The sequence below is a fragment of the Mustela nigripes genome, chromosome 14 (genome assembly GCF_022355385.1).
Source record: "Mustela nigripes isolate SB6536 chromosome 14, MUSNIG.SB6536, whole genome shotgun sequence".
In the NCBI taxonomy this organism is placed as follows: domain Eukaryota; kingdom Metazoa; phylum Chordata; class Mammalia; order Carnivora; family Mustelidae; genus Mustela; species Mustela nigripes.
Window position 1 is genome coordinate 98419859 of NC_081570.1, and position 20836 is coordinate 98440694.

At 39.0% G+C, this 20836-nt stretch overlaps 1 protein-coding gene and 2 pseudogenes across 1 annotated transcript in view; 2 read left to right on the top strand and 1 right to left on the bottom strand.

Annotated features, from left to right (window-relative positions):
* Positions 1–20836, top strand: part of LOC132001336 (bile acid receptor-like) — a 58626-nt gene that overhangs the window by 14063 nt on the left and 23727 nt on the right. The gene's annotated exons all lie outside the window — the stretch shown is intronic.
* On the top strand, positions 16305–16800 carry LOC132002115 (peptidyl-prolyl cis-trans isomerase A-like; annotated as a pseudogene).
* On the bottom strand, positions 16835–17224 carry LOC132002116 (metallothionein-2-like; annotated as a pseudogene).

The following is a 20836-nucleotide window of genomic DNA, read 5'->3' on the forward strand; positions in this document are numbered from 1 at the left end:
AGGGAGAGGGAAAGAATTTCAAGCAGACTCCCCTCTGAGTGCCGAGCCCCATGCAGAGCTCAATCTCACGATCATGACTTAAGTCAAAACCAAGTGTCTGATGTTTAACTGACAGAATCACCCAGGTGCCCTTATTTTCTTAGGCATTTTACATTGATTTAAGGAGTAATATAAAATATTATCCATTGAAGCATAGGGGAAGTTCAATTTTCCAAATCTTATTTAACAGTTATTCTTAATCATCTAAGAAAAAGAGAATGCAGTGTGTATTGGGGTTGCCAGTAAATGATTGAGCCTGTAAACACTTAAAATACTTATGTTAGTTTCCTTCTGAGACTTCAGTCTAATCTCTCATTTAAAGATTATCCTGAAGGTATTTTATTATCCTATGTTTCAGTTATTGAAGAAACATTCCTGCCATGTATCTTGGATAATTGAGTCTCCTCTGAAGCTCTGTCATCTCATAGAACAAGAATTCATTTTAGATTCAACTCCCTGTGGTTCTCTCCATAGTCTTAAATGCCTTTATTGTATTTGACTTTATTGCTCTAGCTAAAAATTAGAGGGCTGTGTCCTTGGCCATTTGGGGTTTGCGAGATACCCATGGACTTCTATTTCTAGCTACTCCCTTTTGCCCATTTCCATGATTTTCTCCCTGACGGATGGTTGTATGTCCCTGCAGATGAGAACTAAACAGTAGTCTTACATTTATGCCTTAACACTCCCCAGGTGGACCACTCATCTTGGTCTGTCTATTCTTTTGTTGTCTTGTATGAGACAGGCCATGTTCAAGAATAAGCCAAGAAGTTCTAACAGGTTGCTCCTAGGAAGTGAGGTTTATGGTTTTTATTTCAGGCCTTTTTCTTCTCTGTGGTCATAAGGCTATACGTATTGTGGTCAGTGTTTTTTTCTTTTTTTAAAGATTATTTATCTACTTATTTATTTGACAGAGAGAGAGAGAGAGGAAATACAAGCAAGGGGAGTGACAGAGGTAGAAGCAGGCTTCCTACTGAGCAGGGAGTCCAATGTGGGGGCTCAATTCCAGGACCCTGGGATCAGGACTGGAGCCAAAGGCAGCCACTTAATGACTAAGCCACCCAGGTGCCCCCCCCTTTTTTTAATTAAAGATTTGAGTATAGTTGACACACAATGTTACATTAGTTTCTGGTGCACAACACAGTGATTAAATATCTCTATGCTATGCTGTGATCAGTGCTTTTTGTTTTGTTTTTGCATTTTAAGCTTTTATTTTTAAGTAATCTCTACATCTAACATGGGGCTTGAACTCACAACCTGGCGAGCAAGAGTGGCATGCTCCACTGACTGAGCCAGCCAGGCACCCTACTGTGATCAGTGTTTTGAGGAGGATAGTCCAGTTTATCTACTGTGTTAACCTATTCCTTCCTGAACTACTATATGGGCCTTGGAGTTGAATATACCAAAATTTTATTTGGATAAACACCTATCAGCTGTGTAACCCTGAGAAAGTAAGTCATTTAAATTTTCTGAACCTTATGTCCCTCATCTGTAAAATCAGTATTACATTAGTACCTATGTAACATGATGGTCGTGGAAATTCAAGAGACGATGTGTGCAAAGAACCAAGTATAGTGCCTGGCCCATAAGTAGACTGTGCCCGTCTGGGATAATTTCTGGGTTCAACAGCACAAGAAATTGAGCTGTAGAACTAGTCAGCTTATTGAGAAATGACTCACAAAGAAAACAGTTCTAAGATGAGGCAGAAGTAGAAAAACTGACCATAGGGCTGGAAACATACGTCCTGCCATGATACTCTTCAATTATTACTGCAGATATCAGCTTACCCTGAACAGTTATCTATCCAGATTCCTGGGAAAATTCCTTTCCGAAGGGGCCACATTGCAATTCTGCCTCTTTAAGACAGCTCATCAGTTGAAGACTGCTGGTGTCTAATGCTTCGGACAGCCCAAGTACCCAAATCCACTGAGCATGTTTTGTTGCACAGCATGGACAGTAAAAGGCCAAGCAATCAAAACAGAACCCAAGACTTTGGCCTTCAGCTGAGATGTAGTAATGAGGACCAGATTCACCCTCCTGCCTGTTTTGAACCAACTAAAAAATTGCACGAAATATATGCAACAATGATTTTCAAGACATTTGCTATCAGCCAACATAGGAGAGTGATCCTGAGAGAAGGGAAATCAGCAAGGAGAGCCTTATGATTGCCCCACTTAACCACCTGCAGAGAGATTCCAGAAGCTACCCAGGCACCCTGAGCGGAAGAGAAAGTGCAGGGAGTCTAGGGAGGTCAAGTTATCCCAGAGTTAAATGGGCTGAGTATGGGAGAGGAGAAACCTTCAAGAGACAGAGAAACTGAGACAGAGGAAGAAGGAGAGGGTAGGTAATCGAGGGAGGGAGGAGGGGGGAGAGAGATGAGGGAGGAAGAGAGAGAGGGGGACACAAGAGCAATGAGAGTGCTCTGGATCTGGGGACAGAGCTGGGATTAGGGTGAGGCAGGACTAGGGTGAGGTGAGAGAGATGCCCAGACCACAGACTTCAAGGAGGTAGGTACTCATTCCTAGCTTCCTGTTTGAACCCGAGAGTTAGGACCTTCTCAGATTTTTGGTCCTGCGCACCTTGCTTGCCTTACTCTAGTCCTGTCCCTAGATCCTGCAAAATATCCCCTTAGCTTCTTCAGCTGAGTTCTGATCAGCACAGACTGTGAGGAAATTGCCTGAGGCTTGAGAAATAACCACCTAAAAGATTAGAAGGAACTGTGCTGGAAACTCGTGGGTCAGAGATGAAGGGCTGTTTTTCATACTCTGCAGTCACAGTATCCAGAATATCAACACTTTTGTGCTTTTCCCCAATCCTCAATTCCCAAGATGACATAGAGGACTAGAAGACACCTGCACCTCTAGAGAGAGGTCATATGAGCAGAATCTGGAGTTTAGGGAAATGTATCTTTTATAATGAGTAGCAAGCAAGTGAGTAGTAAGTATGCCCCCCTTTTGGCCTGGAGGGAGGCGCTATCTTCTCTTTGAAGGCTGTTTGCCATTCAAACGTCTTAGAAAAGATAGTATGAACAAAGCGAGTAAGTGTATCGATTACAAGATGTGTGGATGTGTAAGCCATCCCTGGGGAATTGTCTCTCAACAACTTGGAATAATTCTATGTATTATTTCAAATACATACTATTTTAGGAGTTGTAAACTTAAAGACCAAGAGGGACCAGACAGGAACTGTGAATGAGTTAATTGAGCTGGGTGCTAATAATAGGGAGTGGAGGGTCCTATGGTAAAGGTGAATTCAAGGGAGTCTGCCTCCTTCCCCCAGCCCTACCTCCTAAAGGCATTCAGGTTAGAACATTGAAAAAATACAATTGCCAAATAAAACTATGGTCACTGTTCACACCCAAAGATGAACGCAACTCTTTTCTTACACATTTGTGTTTGTGAGCTCTCTATAAAATAGTTGTTGTCTTCTATGATTTTTCACCAAAAACATAAATACTTTTATTTTTTCAGAAAGTCAGGTAGGAAATAGTAAACATTTTATAAGATAAGAATTGACTGGAATAAATATTTAATCATATGATTTGATAAATTTGGCTTTAATAGTTAATTGAATAAAATACAGTATTTATCCCTAGGTTTAGCCAGTGTATCTAAAAAAAACCTTGTGTGTGTCACTAATATTCTCTCTATATTATATATAAGTATATGTAAAATAGATATTAAATATACATTCAATTTATATTTAAAAGAATAACACTTACTTTTATACTGTTTCATTTGTTCCAAATTCAGAATACCCCAATGTGGTCCAAAATACCCAATCTCTAACGCCAGCCCATACTAAGAAAGATAAGAGTCCCTATGGGTTAGTGTGCTTTGATTCATTGTTAAGGAAGATTTTCCCCAAACTAGCATTTTCACTTATGCTTTTGTTTGCTGCTCTGGAAGTATAACCCAAGGAGAATACCATGGTAAGTTTTGGGTTGGATGAGTGATACGTATTTCTTTTGTAGAGTAGAATTATTATTATGAACATATGCTCATTCTAAGACATATCAATTATTTTAAAAAAGGCTTCTTGAGGATCTAGAAATTGACTTCTCCTCCTCCTTCCTCCTCCTCCTCCCCCTCCCCCCCCCCCCCCTCCCCCTCCTCCTCTTCTTCTTCTTCTTCTTCTTCTTCTTCTTAAGAAATTGACTTCTTAAAAACATCCTGGAAAGTATAGAGTCCTCTTTTTGGCAAACGGACTTGAGCAATAGAGTGTGGGTCTACAAAGGGTCTACAAAGAGCCCCTAGCTGGATACAGACCAGCCTGTCAGGGGCCCCATCTCAACCTATCCATAGCCCCACAGGGACCAATGGGCTACTTGCAATCAGGCACAGTTACTGAAAAAGGGAGAATTCCATATGTCACAATGCCTCCTCAACTTCCCCCTTTAAAAACCACTCCCACAAACTACCTCGGGGCAGACAGCTCTCCTCAGCCATTGTGCCTGCTGCTCCCTTGTGATGTATTCAATAAACTTGAGTGTAGTTGATACACAATGTTACATTAGTTTCAGGTATATAACATAGTGATTTGACAAGTTTATACATTACCCTATATTTATCACATGTTAGCTACCATCTGTCACAAGAGTATTGCAATATCATGCTGTGCCTTTCATTCCATTATTTATTAATTCCATAACAGGAAGCCTGTATCTCCCAACCTGCTTCACCCATTTTGCCCAACCCCCAATTCCCCTTCACCCTGGTATTAGTTTGTTCCCTGTGTTTATAGGTCTGATTCTGATTTTTCTTTGTTTATTCATTTGTCTTTAAAATTTTAATTACCTTTGTCTTGTTTTTTAAAATGTTTTTTTTTTTTAAAGATTTTATTCATCCATCAGAGAGGGGGGGGGGAGAGAGTGAGCACAGGCAGACAGAATGGCAGAGGGAGAAGCAGGCTCCCTGCTGAACAAGGAGCCCGATGTGGGACTTGATCCCAGGACGCTGGGATTATGACCTGAGCCGAAGGCAGCTGCTTAACCAACTGAGCCACCCAGGCGTCCCTTAAAATGTTTTAAAAATGTTTTATGCTAGTTTATTTTTTCAAAGTTCATTTTTCTTTGTAATCTCTACACCCAGTGTGGGGCTCAAACTCATGACCCCAAGATCAAAAGTTGCATACTCTCCTGACTGAGTCAGCCAGACACCCCTAGATTCACCTTATAAATGGAATTATATGGTATTTGTCTTTCTCAATTTATCTTATTTCACTTAGCATAACACCCTCCAGATCCATCCATGTTGTCTGAAATAGCATAATCTCATCCTTCTTCATTGCTATTCAATATCACATTGTGTGTGTGTCTCACATCTTCCTTATCCATTTGTCTACTGATGGACACATAGGTTGCTTCCATATCTCGGCTATTATAAATAATGTTGTAATAAACATAGGGGTGTGCATGTATCTTTTTGGATTAATGTTTTAAAAAGATTTTATTTATTTATTTTACAGAAAGAGAGAGAGCACAAGAAGGCAGAGAGGTAGGCAGAGAAAAAGGGGGAAGCAGGCTCCCTGCAGAGCTGAGAGCTCGATGCAGGGTTTGATCACAGTACCCAGAGATCATGACCTGAGCCAAAGGCAGAGGCTTAACCCAGTGAGCCACTCAGGTGCCCCTTAATTAATGTTTTTGTACTCACCTGACACTTTCATCTCTGCTTGAGATCCTTCAAGGCCCAAGAGAATCGTTTTTCATCTTTTGGATCTCAGCTCAAGCATCTTTCATCAGGAAACCTTTTAAAATCTTAGTTTGGGTTAGATTCCTTTATTATATCTCGGAGCATTTATTTCATTTATAATAATGTATTCATCAGGATGATTATGAGATTACTTTCTATTTCCTCACAAGACAGTCACCTCTATGAATAGAGAGAATGTTTGCTTTGCCCCTATTGATCCCTAGCAACTGCAGAGTGCCTGAAAAAATAGTAACTACTGGATAAATATTGGGGAATAGATGAATGATGCCCTTCGGTTCTCCTGATCAAATTCCGTTGCTTGAATTCGAAAGCTCCTCATTTTGAGTCTGATAATTAGCTAGACTTAGGGACTGTTGCTCTATATTATATGTGACAGAGGGTTGGCTTTATATCCTGGGCTTGGTCAGCAGGTGAAAATATGACTGTTAGGGTCCGTGATCAAGGGAGCAAGACTGATACAAAGCAAAGGTCAAGCAAAGCTTTATTTCAGCTAGCACAGAGAATCAAACCTACCGGTCGGGCTGCCTCTTATAGAGAGAGCGACCTCTCCCAGCCTCACAGACTAATTTTTTTTTTTTTAAGATTTTATTTATTTGTCAGAGAGAGAGAGGGAGAGAGAGCGAGCACAGGCAGAGGCAGTGGGAGAAGCAGGCTCCCTGCCGAGCAAGGAGCCTGATGTGGGACTCGATCCCAGGATGCTGGTATCATGACCTGAGCCGAAGGCAGCTGCTTAACCAACTGAGCCACCCAGGCGTTCCACAGACTAACTTTTATAGAGCAAAGGCCATGTAGTCGAGGCTGGCCACACACAGGTGGCCAATGAGATTATAACACACAGAGAAAGTTGCATAGTCATGCTAGGTCACACACGAGTGGCCAATCGAATTACAATTCACCCATAGTAGCTATTTGAACTAGCCTATCACCTTGGTCAGAATTGGCGCCCAAAAGGCACCCAAAAGGTGGGACCCACATTCTTTGGTAGTTAGGGAAATAGTATGTGAGCTTTAATGATTGGATGTCTCCACCTGGCCTGACTTGTCCTTGTATTCTGGGCTCTGTTATCAGGGACTGGTTGGCCATATTTTACTGGTTTCCTGGACTTGCTTTTAAGTAAGTTCCCTTGTGGGGGGCAGCAGGGTCAGTTTAAGTTTTACTGCATAAACAACAAAATCACTGTTTAACTGATATGGAATTGCTCTGGCTAAATGGGCCCTTACAATGACTAAAGAAAAGCCAGCTACCATTTTTTTCTAAGTTCTGTGTCCACCAAGGTTATTAGCTATGAACTATAGGAAGAAATTCTGGTTAGTATGAATGGAGGATCGTTTATTTTCAGGATATTGCGTTGCCTGTGGAAACACTAGGAAGACTGGAAAATCAGGTTCACAGTTGTGCAACCAGTAACAATGTTCCAGATCATGTTGCAGAACTTGTCTAGTGGAGACATTAAAACCACGGTCCTCATCAGTAGGTGGCTGGACTTGTTCTACATACAGTTTTGAATATCTTTGCTGCAGCTGCTCCAAGAACTTCATTTACAATTGCAGTGACTAACACAAGGAATTCTGTTCTGTTGTTGCTATCGGCATAATTAGTGGGGGACAATGTCTGATCAGTCGAGCCTAAGGCATGGGCCCATATTCTAGGTGCAAGGGAAGATAGAAAAGTCACATTTTTAGTTCCGTAGTGAAGTTGGGCTCTGCCTTACTGAGAATCATAAAGAGAGCGAATTTTATTAATGAAAAATTTCAGATACCAGGTGGCTAGAAAGAGTGATAAATGTCAACTACAGATGCTTATTGTGGCTTGTGCTGATTATTTGTTTCTTCCTTTGCTATATCCTCATAATTCTTTGTTTGCATAGGACTTATGACATTCTACTCTGTGTAGTGTTACTTCTATCCATGTCCTAGTGCCCCACTAGAAAGGAATTATGTTGCATTTATCTTGGCATTCCTCTAGTAGCCAAGGAAGTGCTTTGGTTATGGTCAGGTGGCAAGAGATTTGGGGTAGCAGTAGTATTTGTTGTGAGTCTACTATTGAGGTGTGCTGTGAATGACTGAAAATTGAACTGAATTAAATTTGTGATTTCAGGGGCTACTATCTAAAATAACCTGATCTCAAAATTTTTCAATCTGGAATTCTTGTATAATGTTTAACAAATCAAGTCCTGATACTATTAGTTCTATAATCTTGAAATTCTGAAGATAATTGTAGTGGATGTTTCTAGAATAATCCCCTCTCTGACACTAATTCCACCAGTGATAAGGACTAGAATTATGTTAACACTAAAACAACTATTTCTACTGTCCCTTCTAGTGCCTTTATTTCTATCACATTTGTTCTTTCAGGTTGAAGAGAAAAGATCAGTTCTTCCTAATTTTTAGTGTTTAACTTCAGTTTGATAAAATACTGAAATGTGGGTACAAGAGAAAAATGAGGTTGCTAAAGGTTAATGTTTTAATGCTTTCAATAACTATTAGTGCCCCTTCTGCATCTTGTCAAAATGAGACAAGTTCATTCTGGAAGGACTCAGAAGAGCCGTTAACAAAGAATTACTTGATTTAGTTAAGTAACAAGAAAGAGCAATGATCCTCCTCCATAATTAAAAAAAAAGACCCCTTCTAACTCTGGCATTAATGTAACAAGAAGTGCCAAGTAATCATAAACACTACATTAAAAATGTGAATACTTTTTTGCCCTTACAATTAGAGCCTGAGCTGATCTGTCAATGGCACATCACACAAAACAGACTGGCAATGCCAAAAAAAAGTCTGCGCAAATCATGTGCATTTCTATAATATTATGCCAAACGTAATATTGATTAAAGAAAAGAGGAAATAAAATAGAAACATTTAGGGTATTTAATTCTGTATTTTAATGTGTATTTATATAAAATATCTGACAGTCTAAAACCATGGGGAAATTTCCAGGTAAAAAGTGCTAGTGTCATAAATGGTGACTGAAATTCTTCCTGATATCATTTAATTCTTTAATTTGTACAAAGGAGATTCACCTGCCTATTTAAATCAGATGGGGTGTGTGTGTGTGTGTGTGTGTGTGTGTGTGTGTTTTGTCTCAGAATTAGGACCCTTAACAGGGTGCTTGTTTACCTTTGTCACTTTGGAGAGGAAATAATATTTTTTCATATAGATTTTCACTGGTATTATGGAAAAAATACTGGGTAGTTTTATCTTCCAAATTCCCAAGTAGGAGAATTGTAACTGGAACATTAGAGAAATTTTCTGCTTTTGAAATTGGGGTTGTTATAAAATTTAATTTCTTCATTGGTTGTTGTATTAATATGATTTTTTAAATGAATAATATTCTGCAAAAGCCAAATGAAGAAACTTCATAAAGTTATTTAACACTAATTAGAAGACATAAATATTTGGAACCATTTCCTCATAAACCAGAGATAATCAATAAGATTTTGAAAATATATTGTCATAAATAAGTTGAAATGCCCATGTCATTATCTACATATTTCTGTATTCTGAAAGGTCTGTACTATATTAATGCTATAGAAATGACATAAAAATGAAGAAGAAAATATTTTAGAAAAAGTATAAACTTTGGGTTCAGCAAGCATTTATTTAGTATCTCTTACATGCAAATCACTGTATTAAGCACCAGGGAAATACAAATGAACAGGGTTTTTGCTTATAAAGCATCCATGATTAATTGGTTGGATAAATATGAATGAAAACAACTAAAGGCCAGGAAGATAAAGCACTAACAGATGCATAAACAAAGTGTCAACTACTAGTGCTCAGTTTTCCTTTTACAAAATGAGAATAAAGAACTCCTCTTGAATTCAAAAGGTGTAAGATAATGAGCTTCTTAATTGAGTATTTGACTTTCTTGAATGCTAGAGGCATTACTTTATTACATCTTCACTTTTAGTTTCTGGATGGTTAGCTAAGCTGGTTAGCGTAGCAGTCATTCATCCTTCATTCATTTATTCATTTATTCATTCATACAAGAAATACTTATTGAACACCCCATTACGAGCCAGGTCCTGTGATGGGCATTGGGAACACAGAAAGCCACAGACCAAGATTCTAATGGAATAGTAATGAAAAAGAGATCACAGATTAAATCACCTATTGAACCTTCCTGCTCCATTGTTACTGTTGACTTTTAGCTAGCAAAATGCAATTGTGAACTAGAAAAGAAGCTGGAAGAACATGCTCAACTGAAGATCTGCCACTAGCATCATTTATATATACAATGTCTGCATTTCATCATTATCCCTTATATTCTGAGTTAACATTTTAATTTTTTGCTCTATTTTTCTAAATTAATAATATTCTAAAATCTATAAAATATGAAGTCTTGATGGGGGAAAAGGATTACAAAATAGAGCATGTTTTCCGATAAATCATTTAAAACTTTGTGGTATTCTTAGTAAATGCCAGTAGAGCAATCTTTTAGAATCCTTAAATCTAATTTTGTTTTTGTATATACAAGCTGTATTTTTGCTTGTGCAATCTCATAAATATATCTTAAACTAAGAAATATGTCTTAAACTATCTCCTATGATCTTTTTTACTCAGTCAACTAAAAATTAAGTAGAATAGAAAATAATGTCTCTAAAGGTAGCATGATTAAATAGTTCAATTTTTATAATTTATAGATATAAATAAGCAGCTGAAAACACAGCTTTTCACATCAGTGGATAAAAAGTATTGTTAAAATAATCACTTGTGTATAAAAGAACACAGAACACAGATAACTAGGCTAAGAGAAATGCTGTGGGTCCTGAAGGATTCTTTCATAATAAATGGAAAACAACAACAAAATAACTAGAATATTTTATAATTAGTTGCAGTAGATTTGAAAGAGCTGTTACTTTGCCTAGATCCTATTCTTTGTTTAAATTTTGTTTGACAAGTATTTTATAAATGATTATAGGAGGTGGTTTCTGTTTCATTAATGAAGCTGATAATGGTTAATTACTAAAGTGGAGTAAACAGTTCAAAACCAGATCAAGAATGAAAAGCCAATTATGTAGAAATGATCCAGCTGTACTAAATATTTTTACTATTAAAATATCAGAAATATTTTAAAATCCTTGAGGAAAAAACCCAACCAAACCACCTATCTTGTAACTTTATTTTTAATTGTTTTGTTTAGAAGTGAAAGCCACGTTTAGTTTAGTTTTCAAATTCAGCAGAACACTTCCAAAACACAAAACCGGATTTGCCCAATCTTAACATAAAATGAAAATCAGTACAACTTAAGAGACATTCTTTTTGATTGCTTAATATGAACTACAACTATAGAACCAAATTTGGAACCTAGCTTTTCTTGTTTTTAAATTGATGAAAGTTAAAATTAACCACTTAAAAAGAGAACATTTCAATGGTATTTAGTACATTCACAGTGTCCTGCACTTACCACCTCTATCTAGTTTCAAAACATATTCATTGCCTCAAAAGGAAAGACCATACTCATTAAGCTATTACTCCCCAGTTAGCCCAGTCCAGCTCCTAGCAACCACCAATGTGCCTCCTGTCTTTATGGATTTACCTATTCTGGATATTTCATATAAGTGGAATCATACAATATATGACCTTTTGCATCTACCTTCTCCTACTTAATAGTGTTTTTGAGGTTCACCTACATGCCACCATAGGTTGTACTCATTTCTTTTTAAAAAAATTTTTAAGATTTTATTTATTTATTATTTGAGAAAGAAAGAGAGATTGAGAGAATGAGTGGGAGGAGGGGCAGAGGGAGAAGCGGATTCCCTGTGGAGCAGGGAACCCGACACTGGATTTGATCCCAGGACCCCAGGATCATGACCTGAACTGAAGGCAGACGCCCAACCAGCTGAGCCACCCAGGTGCCCAATACTCATTTCTTTTTATGGCTTGATTACTATTTTATTGTTTGTTTATACTACCCTTTGCTCATCTAGTCATTTATTGATGGGCATTTGTACTGTTTCCATCTTTTGGCTAAAGTGAATAGTGCTGATGTGAACATGTATTTGAGTATCTGTTTTCAATTCTTTTGGGTATGTATTTAGGAGTAGAATTGCTTGGTCGTATGACAATTCTATGTCTAAATTTTTGAGGAATCACTAAACTATTTTCCATAATACTGAACTATTTTACATTCCCATCAGCAACGTACTAAAGCAATGTACTAAAGTTCCAGTTTCTCCACACATTCACCAACACTTAGTAACTACTTAAAAACAACTTTTTAAAAGATTTTATTCATGAGAGAGAGAGAGAGAGAGTGACTGAGAAAGCACAAGCAGGGGGAGCAGCAGAGGGACAGGGAGAAGCAGATGCCCCACTGAGCAGGGAGCCCGACATGGGGCTTGATCCTATGACCCTGGGATCATGACCTGAGCTGAAGGCAGACACTTAATGACTGAGCCACCCAGGCTTCCCTTAGTTACTATTTTTAAAAATTACAGCTATATCCTAGGGCCTCTGAAGTGGTACTTTATTATGGTTTTGATTTGCATTTACCTAGTGGTTAATGATGTTGATTTTTTCATGTTTTTGTTGGTTATCTGTGTATCTTCTCTAGAGAAATGTGTAATCAAGTCCTTTATGCATTTAAATTTTTTTAAATTTTTCATTAACATATAATGTATTACTAGCCCCAGGGGTACAGGTCTGTGAATCTCCAGGTTTACACACTCCACAGCACTCGCCATAGTACATACCCTCCCCTATGTCCATAACCCAACCACCCTCTCCCTCTCCTCCCCCCCCAAAAAACCCTCAGTTGGTTTTGTGAGATTAAGAGTCTCTTATGGTCTATCTCCCTCCCGATCCCATCTTATTTCCTTTTTTCCTTCTCTACTCCCAACCCCCACACGTTGCCTCTCAAATTCCTCATATCAGAGAGATCATATGATAATTGTCTTTCTCTTGACTTATTTCACTCAGCATAATACCCTCTAGTTCCATCCATGTTGTTGCAAATGGCAAGATTTCATTTCTTTTGATGGCTGCATAGTATTCCAGTGTGTGTGTGTGTGTGTGTGTGTGTGTGTGTGTTTATCTCACATCTTCTTTACTCATTCATCTGTTGATGGACATCTAGGTTCTTTCCATAGTTTGGCTATTGTGGACATTGCTGCTGTAAACATTCAGGTGCACGTGCCCCTTCGGATCACTACATTTATATTTTTAAGGTAAATACCCAGTAGGGCAACTGCTGGGTCATAGGGTAGCTCTATTTTCAACTTTTTGAGGAACCTCTATGCTCTTTTCCAGAGTGGCTGCACCAGCTTGCATTCCCATCAACAGTGTGGGAGGGTTCCCCTTTCTCCGCATCCTCGCCAGCATCTGCATTTCCTGACTCATTAATTTTAGCTGTTCTGACTGGCATGAGGTGGTATCTCATTGTGGGTTTGATATATATTTCCCTGATCCCAAGTGATGTGGGGCACTTTTTCATGTGTCTGTTGGCCATCTGGGTGTCTTCTTTGCAGAAATGTCTGTTCATCTCCTCTGCCCATTTTCTTGATTGGCCTTTGTGCATTTTTAAAATCAAAATTTTTTTGTCTCTTGAGTTGTGAAAATTCTTGATAGTCTAGATACTACATATATGACTTGCAAATATTTTCTCCCATTCTGTATATTTTCTTTTCACTTTTTAAAAAATTTATTTTCAGCATAACAGTATTCATTATTTTTGCACCACACCCAGTGCTCCATGCAATCTGTGCCCTCTGTAATACCCACCACCTGGTTCCCCCAACCTCCCACCTCCCGCCGCTTCAAACCCCTCAGATTGTTTTTCAGAGTCCTTAGTCTCTCATGGTTCACCTCCCCTTCCAATTTCCCTCAACTCCCTTCTCCTCTCCATCGCCCCATGTCCTCCATGCTATTTGTTATGCTCCACAAATAAGTGAAGCCATATGATAATTGACTCTGCTTGACTTATTTCACTTAGCATAATCTCTTCCAGTCCTGTCCATGTTGCTACAAAAGTTGGGTATTCATCCTTTCTGATGGAGGCATAATACTCTATAGTGTGTATGGACCACATCTTCCTTATCCATTCATCCATCGAAGGGCATCTTGGTTCTTTCCACAGTTTGGCGACCATTGCACAGTTTGGCCATTGCTGCTATAAACATTGGGGATACAGATGGCCCTTCTTTTCATTACATCTGTATCTTTGAGGTATATACCCAGTAGTGCAATTTCAGGGTCATAGGGAAGCTCTATTTTTAATTTCTTGAGGAATCTCCACACTGTTCTCCAAAGAGGCTGCACCAACTTGCATTCCCACCAACAGTGTAAGAGGGTTCCCCTTTCTCCACATCCCCTCCAACACATGTTGTTTCCTGTCTTGCCAATTTTAGCCATTCTAACTGGTGTAAGGTGATATATCTCAATGTGGTTTTAATTCTTTTCACTTTTTTGAGACTGTTCTTTGATGCATAGAAGTATTTGATTTTGATAAAGTCCAATTTATCTATATTTTCTTTTGTTATTCAAGGTTTTGATGCCAAATCTGAGAAACCATTCCTGAATCCAGGATCTTGTCAGTTTATACTTGTGTTTTCTTGTAAGAGTTCTATGGTTTTTGCTCTTATATTTTGGTCATTAACTCACTTTGAGTTAATTTTTTATATGATATGAAGCAGGGGTCCAATTTCATACTTTTGATTGTGGACATCCAGTTGTCCCAGCACCCTTTGTTGAAAGGTCTATTCTTTTCCCATTGAATGGTATTAGCATCTTTGTAACAAATCAATTATCCATACATAGGTTAGGGACTGGCTTTTAAATTACTGCAAAACCAAATGGATATTTTTATCTTACTACAAAGATTCTGAAAAATTTGATCCTGTACTAATGGGAGTGTATAAAGATTTTCCTGGTGTTAAACATTCTGGTCTCTTGGTTTAGTTCTTACAATAGGATACGGTAGTGAGGAAGCATTTTATAGTGGAAAGAACATTCTCTGAACACTGCCTAGGGTTTGAATCACATCTCTGCATTCATCCTTCATTGATCTTAGGCAAATAATATCTGCTTCTTTAGGACAATCTCTAGAAGTTTCTCAGTTGAATCTATTATTATGGTGTTTATTATTGGTAAGCTGCCAAACCCTGCAGTCATGTTTCTGAATTTTGTTCTTTTACTGCAATGACAACTCTGTGGGAAAGCATGTCCACTGGATCTTTTCTCCATGATAGTGCAGTGTAGAAGAAAGAAGTTTGGTGTTTACTTTTTCATTGTATATTCTGTTTTCCCTCCATCTTTCACTTAGTGGTGTGGACTCACAAAAGCCAACTGTGTCCATTTCTTTCTAATTCTGTACTCTGTAACAGCATGTTGGTAGCTTGCTATCGGCTGTGGTGGGAGTATGTATACCTGGGAAATAATCAGACACTATAAATCAAGTTTGTTTTTTCCAGTGAGCTTGCACTTGAGCTTACCACTGCTCTCACTCCTATCTTATTAATTTTTAATAATTCTTTTTTAAAGATTTTACTTATTTACTTGACAAAGATCACAAGTAGACAGAGAGTCAGGCACAGGGTGGGAAGCAGGCTCCCCACTGAGCAGAGAGCCTGATGTGGGGCACAATCCCAGGACCCTGGAATCATGGCCTGGGTCGAAGGCAGAGACTTTAACCCACTGAGGCACCCAGGTGCCCCGATTTTTCATAATTCTTTAAAATACAGTTTCAGTGAAATCTCACTTTGGAAGTATGTGACTCCTCTCTGCTTTCATAGAAACCAGTGCATAATTTTATTGCCTCTTCAATGACTTTTTAAGGATCAAATTCAAAGTCCGGATTTAACCAAAGAAGGAGAACCAGGGATTTGAAGGGGTTTATTGCAAGGAATTAGCTGACACTGTTGTGGAGGGTGGCTGAATAAGTCCAAAGACCATAGGTAGATAGAAAGTCAGGGAGAAAAGACCACAAGTAGGTTGGAACCCATGGAATGAGCTGTTTGGAGTTGTCTTCATCATTCCTTTGGCTCCCTGCATCGTTAGTCTCTCCCCTCTTCACTACCTGTCATCTTACAAACATAGTCTGCTTCATGTTAAAAGCAACCTTAAATCTGGACCTTAAATCCCAATCTAGAGTCCATTCCACTTTTCTGCTCCTCCATGCAGCTAAACTTCTAGCCGAATGAACAGAGAATGTTTCTATCTGTTGTGTTTTGCTAACTTGCCTCCAATTCACTTTTTTAAAAAGTCAATACCTTTTATTGTAAATGATATATTTTATAGAAACAGGAATGTATCAAACAGGCCAGGGTAATATAAAAAAAAGTTTTAAAATTTCAAGTTTTAGGGGCGCCTGGGTGGCTCAGTGGATTAAGCCGCTGCCTTCGGCTCAGGTCATGATCTCAGTGTCGTGGGATCGAGCCCCGCATCGGGCTCTTTGCTCAGCAGGGAGCCTGCTCCCCCCACCCCGTCTGACTCTCTGCCTACTTGTGATCTCTCTGTCAAATAAATAAATAAAATCTTAAAAAAAAAAAAAAGAATATCAAGTTTTAAACTTGACACTGTGGCCCTCCACTTGCCCCTTACCCGCCTCCATGGCCTAGCGATGGTCAACCCCACTGTGTTCTTCTGCATTGAGGAAGACTCTGAGCCTTTGGGCTGAATCTCCTTTGAGCTGCTTGCAAGCAAAGTTCCAAAGACAGTTGAGAACTTTTGTTCTCTGAGCACTGGGAAGAAAGGATTTGATTATAAAGTTTCCTGCTTTCATCAGATTAGTGCAGGATTTATGTGTCAGGGAGGTGACTTCACAGCCAAAATGGCCCTGACAACAAGTCTGTCTGTGGGGAGAAATTTCATGATGAAAATGTCATCCTAAAGTGCATGGGTTCTGGCATCTTGTCCATGGCAAATGCAGGACCCAACACAAATGGTTCCCAGTTCCTCATCTGCACTGTCAAAGCTGAGTGCTTGGATGGCAAGTGTGTGGTCTTTGGCAAGGTGAAAGAGGGCATGTGGAAGCCATGGAACACTTTGGGTCCAAGAATGGGAAGACCAACCAGAAGATCACCACTGTTGACTGTGGACCACTCTATTACATTTGACTTCTCTTAACTACCAGACCATTCCTTGTGTAACTCAGGAGAGCACCCCTTCATCCGCATCTGCTGGAAATATCCCATAATCTTTGTGCTCTGACTGCAGTTTTGTGGGTTCCGTATTTTCCTTACTCTCCTCCAAGTCTAGCTGGATTGCAGAGTTAAGTTTATGATTATGAAACAAAAACTAAACAACAACAAAATAAAACTGCAGGTTTGTATGTGTTGCTCTATTTACATCTGGAACAGGCACAGCAGCGGCACTTGTCCCATGCCTCCTTGCAGATGTAGCCCTGGGCACACTTGGCACCACCCATGGGGCAGCAGGAGCAGCAGCTCTTCTTCAGAAGGTGCATTTGCTCTCTTTGCTTTTGCAGGAGCCGGTTCAGGTGCAGGAGCTTATGAGGAGGCAGGATCAGTTAGGGTCCATTTTGAGCAGAGGTAAGGATCGTGACCCTAGCCAAAGGCAGATGCTCAATAAACTGAGCCACCCAGGTGCCCCAAGCTTTTCTGTTCTTAACAAAGGGACACATTCTATGGGCTCCACACACTTGCTTTTCCACCCTGCCTCATACACGAGTCCAGAGTAATGACACCCATCATGCAGCCATCAGGGCAAATTCAGGGGAATCACAGCAGCTCCAATACACAGATAGATGCCAGTTAGGGTCTGGAGCTGCTCATCTCCAGCCTTTTTGTTGTGTGTGTGTGGGGAAGGGAGCAAGGATCTTATTTGGGTTTAACTTAATCTCTTGTTGTTTCTTGATTCTGAAATTAGTTCTTATTAATATAGTCACCACCAACTTTCATACTGCTAAATTCAATAGAAACTTTTCTTTCCTTGTCTATTTAGAGTCCCAGTAGCATTCCACACTGTTGAGCACTTTCTCCATGAAACATGTCTTTTAAATTTCTTTGGTGCCTCTTTCTTAATTTTCTCTTTTTCTTTTATTTTTTAAGAGATTTTATTTATTTACTTGAGAGAGAGAGAGAGAGACAGTGAGAGAGGGAATACAAGCAGGGGGAGTGGGAGAGGAAGAAGCAGGCTTCTAGCTGCACAGGGAACCCGATGCTGGTCTCAATCCCAGGAGCTTGGGATCCTGACTTGAGCTGAAAGCAGATGCTTAATGATTGATCCACCCAGACACCCCTTCTTTTACCTTTTTAGCTATTCACTCTCTTTTAGAAGTTCACTCTTCTCAAACCACTATTAAGTATTGAAGTTCCTCAAGGCTATGTCCTACTACTTTTTTCTTCCTTGGAGATCATATGTATTTTACAGCTTTAAATCAATATCCTGAAAGCTTCCAGATTATATCACCTCCAGCACTGGCTTCTCTAAATTCCAGCTTCATACTGTCTAATTCTCTGCTTGACATTCCAGATGTTTCACGAACATTTTAGTCTCAACATGTCAAAGTTGAACTATTGCTTTTCTAGTAAAAATGTATTCATCTTCTACTCTTATGTACCTTAGTAAACTGTAATATAATCCATCAATCAGAAACCTGGAAGCCAACCATGATTCTTTTTTTTAAAATTTTTAATTTTTTATAAACATATATTTTTATCCCCAGGGGTACAGGTCTGTGAATCACCAGGTTTACACACTTCACAGCACTCACCAAAGCACATACCCTCCCCAATGTCCATAATCCCACCCCCTTCTCCCAACCCCCTTCCCCCCAGCAACCCTCAGTTTTTTTTGTGAGATTAAGAGTCACTAATGGTTTGTCTCCCTCCCAATTCCATCTTGTTTCATTGATTCTTCTTCTACCCACTTAATCCCCCATCCAACCATGATTCTCTACTCTCCATCACCCTTAATATGGCAGATACTGTGGGCTGGCTCACCTAACACCCACTGCAATAAACTTCTCCCTGCTTTCCTCTGCTTTAAAGATTGGAAAATGAAATACGCATTTCTTAGCCTCTGTTGCAGCTGAGTGACCAGTGACATCATCTTGATCAAGGAACTCGGGATAGATCTTTTAGGAAGTACTTAACTTTCTAAATAAAGTTTTACTAAAATAAACTCTTTGCAAATCTCCCTCTGTCTTCCTTACTGGAACTCATTTGTGGTACCTGGAGATACAGCATCATTCTTGTGACCATATGGTTCAAAGCCACATGCTAGTGATAAAAAAGCAAGGAATAGAAGTATCTTGAGACATTGATGACATCAATAGAACCACTATTAAACTGTTAGACTTGTTACATTCAGACTTATTATATGGAGGAGAAAAACCCTCCACTTAGCCCTTAAAATCCTTGTAGTAGACAGTCTATTAATTAAATCCAAACACCATTTTTAACTGTAACCACTCTGTCCATCCACAAATCCTACAAGGTCTACAGAAAAATATATCTTGAATCTACTCACCTATCTGCTGGGTCAGATCACTGCCATTATCTAAGTCTAGGCTCCTATCATCTTTCACCTGCTACAGTGTGATAGTCACCTAACTGTTTACCTTACTACTTCTTTTACTTTTCTCCAATGTATTCCTCATATAGCATCCAAAGTTATTTAAAAACAATATTCACTCAGGGAATGAGGAATATAGGGGAATTACCTCAACTTGAGAGTATAAAAATATTACAGTTAGGGGTTCCTGTGTGGTACAGTCAGTTAAGCATCAGACTCTTGGTTTTGGCTCAGGTCATGATCTTGGGGTTATGAGATAGAGCCCTGTATGGGGCTCTGTGCTCAGCACAGAGTCTGCTTGAGACTGTCTCTCCCTCTCCATTTGCTCCTCCCCACCACTCACTCTCTTTCTTTAAAATAAATATATCTTTAAAAAACAATGTTACAATTGGGGCTCCTGGGGGCTCAGTTGGTTGAGGGTTTGCCTTCAGATCAGGTCATGATCCTGGAGACCTGGAATAGAGCCCTGCATCAGGCTCCCTGCATAGCAGGGAATCTGCTTCTCCCTCTGTCCCTAATCCAGTTCATGTTCTCTTTCTCTCAAATAAATAGTCTTTTTAAAAAAATGTTACGATTAACATCACTCTTAATGCTGAAAATCTAAATGCTTTCTCCCTAAGATTGAGAACAGGTAAGGATGTCTGTTTTCACCGCTGTTACTGAGCATATACTTGAAGTTCTACCCTTAGAAAAAGCCAAGAAAAGAAACAAAAGGCAGGGATGCCTGGGTGACTCAATCCAGTAAGCGTCTGCCTTCAGCTCAGGTCATGATCCTGGGTTCCTGGGGATGAGTTCTGAGTCAGGCTCCTTGCTCAGTGGGATGTCTGCTTCTCCTTCTTCCTGCTGCTCACCCTGCTTGTGTTCTCTCTCTCTCTATGACAAATAAATAAATAAATCTTTTTTAAAATGAAAGAAAAGGCATACAGAATGGCAAAGAAGAAACAAAACTATTTCTATTTGTAGATAACATGATTATCTACATAGAAAATTCTAAGGCACCCCATATTGGGTGTAGAGCTTAAAAATAAAAAGCTTAAAGAAAAAGGAAAACAAAACAAAGCATATACTTAAAACTATGTGCCTTTTCTGCATAGAATCTTTCAATGATTTCATATTATACCTGGAATAAAATTCAGTCTTCCCTCTAAGGTTTTTATGTTAGCTAACTGGAATTTAAATAAAAACTCAAAAAAAAAAAAAAGAAAAATAGGGGAAAATTTTGGTTTATATTTTCTCTCCAGTAATATCTTATGCTAATTTTGTCTTTTTTCCTCACTCACCACACTGGACTTCTTTATACGTTACACAAGCCAGCAGACAACAGTGTGTTGTTCCCACTAAGACACTCATTTCTCTCTGCTCTTCTTATGGCTTTTTCTCATCCTTTAGGTCTTGGCGTGGATGTCATCCACTCAAGAACCTTCCCTAATGACACTAGCAACTTTATAGCAAACTACTTGGTTAGATTTATAATCCTTTAGATTGTTTGTTACTGATAAAGTAACTATGTTAATATTTATTTTAAATGGCATGTATCTATCTATCTGGGCTAGCTGCCTATTAAGTGACTGTAAAAAAAGAATAAACTTTAGGAGACTTCCCCATTTATGCTTA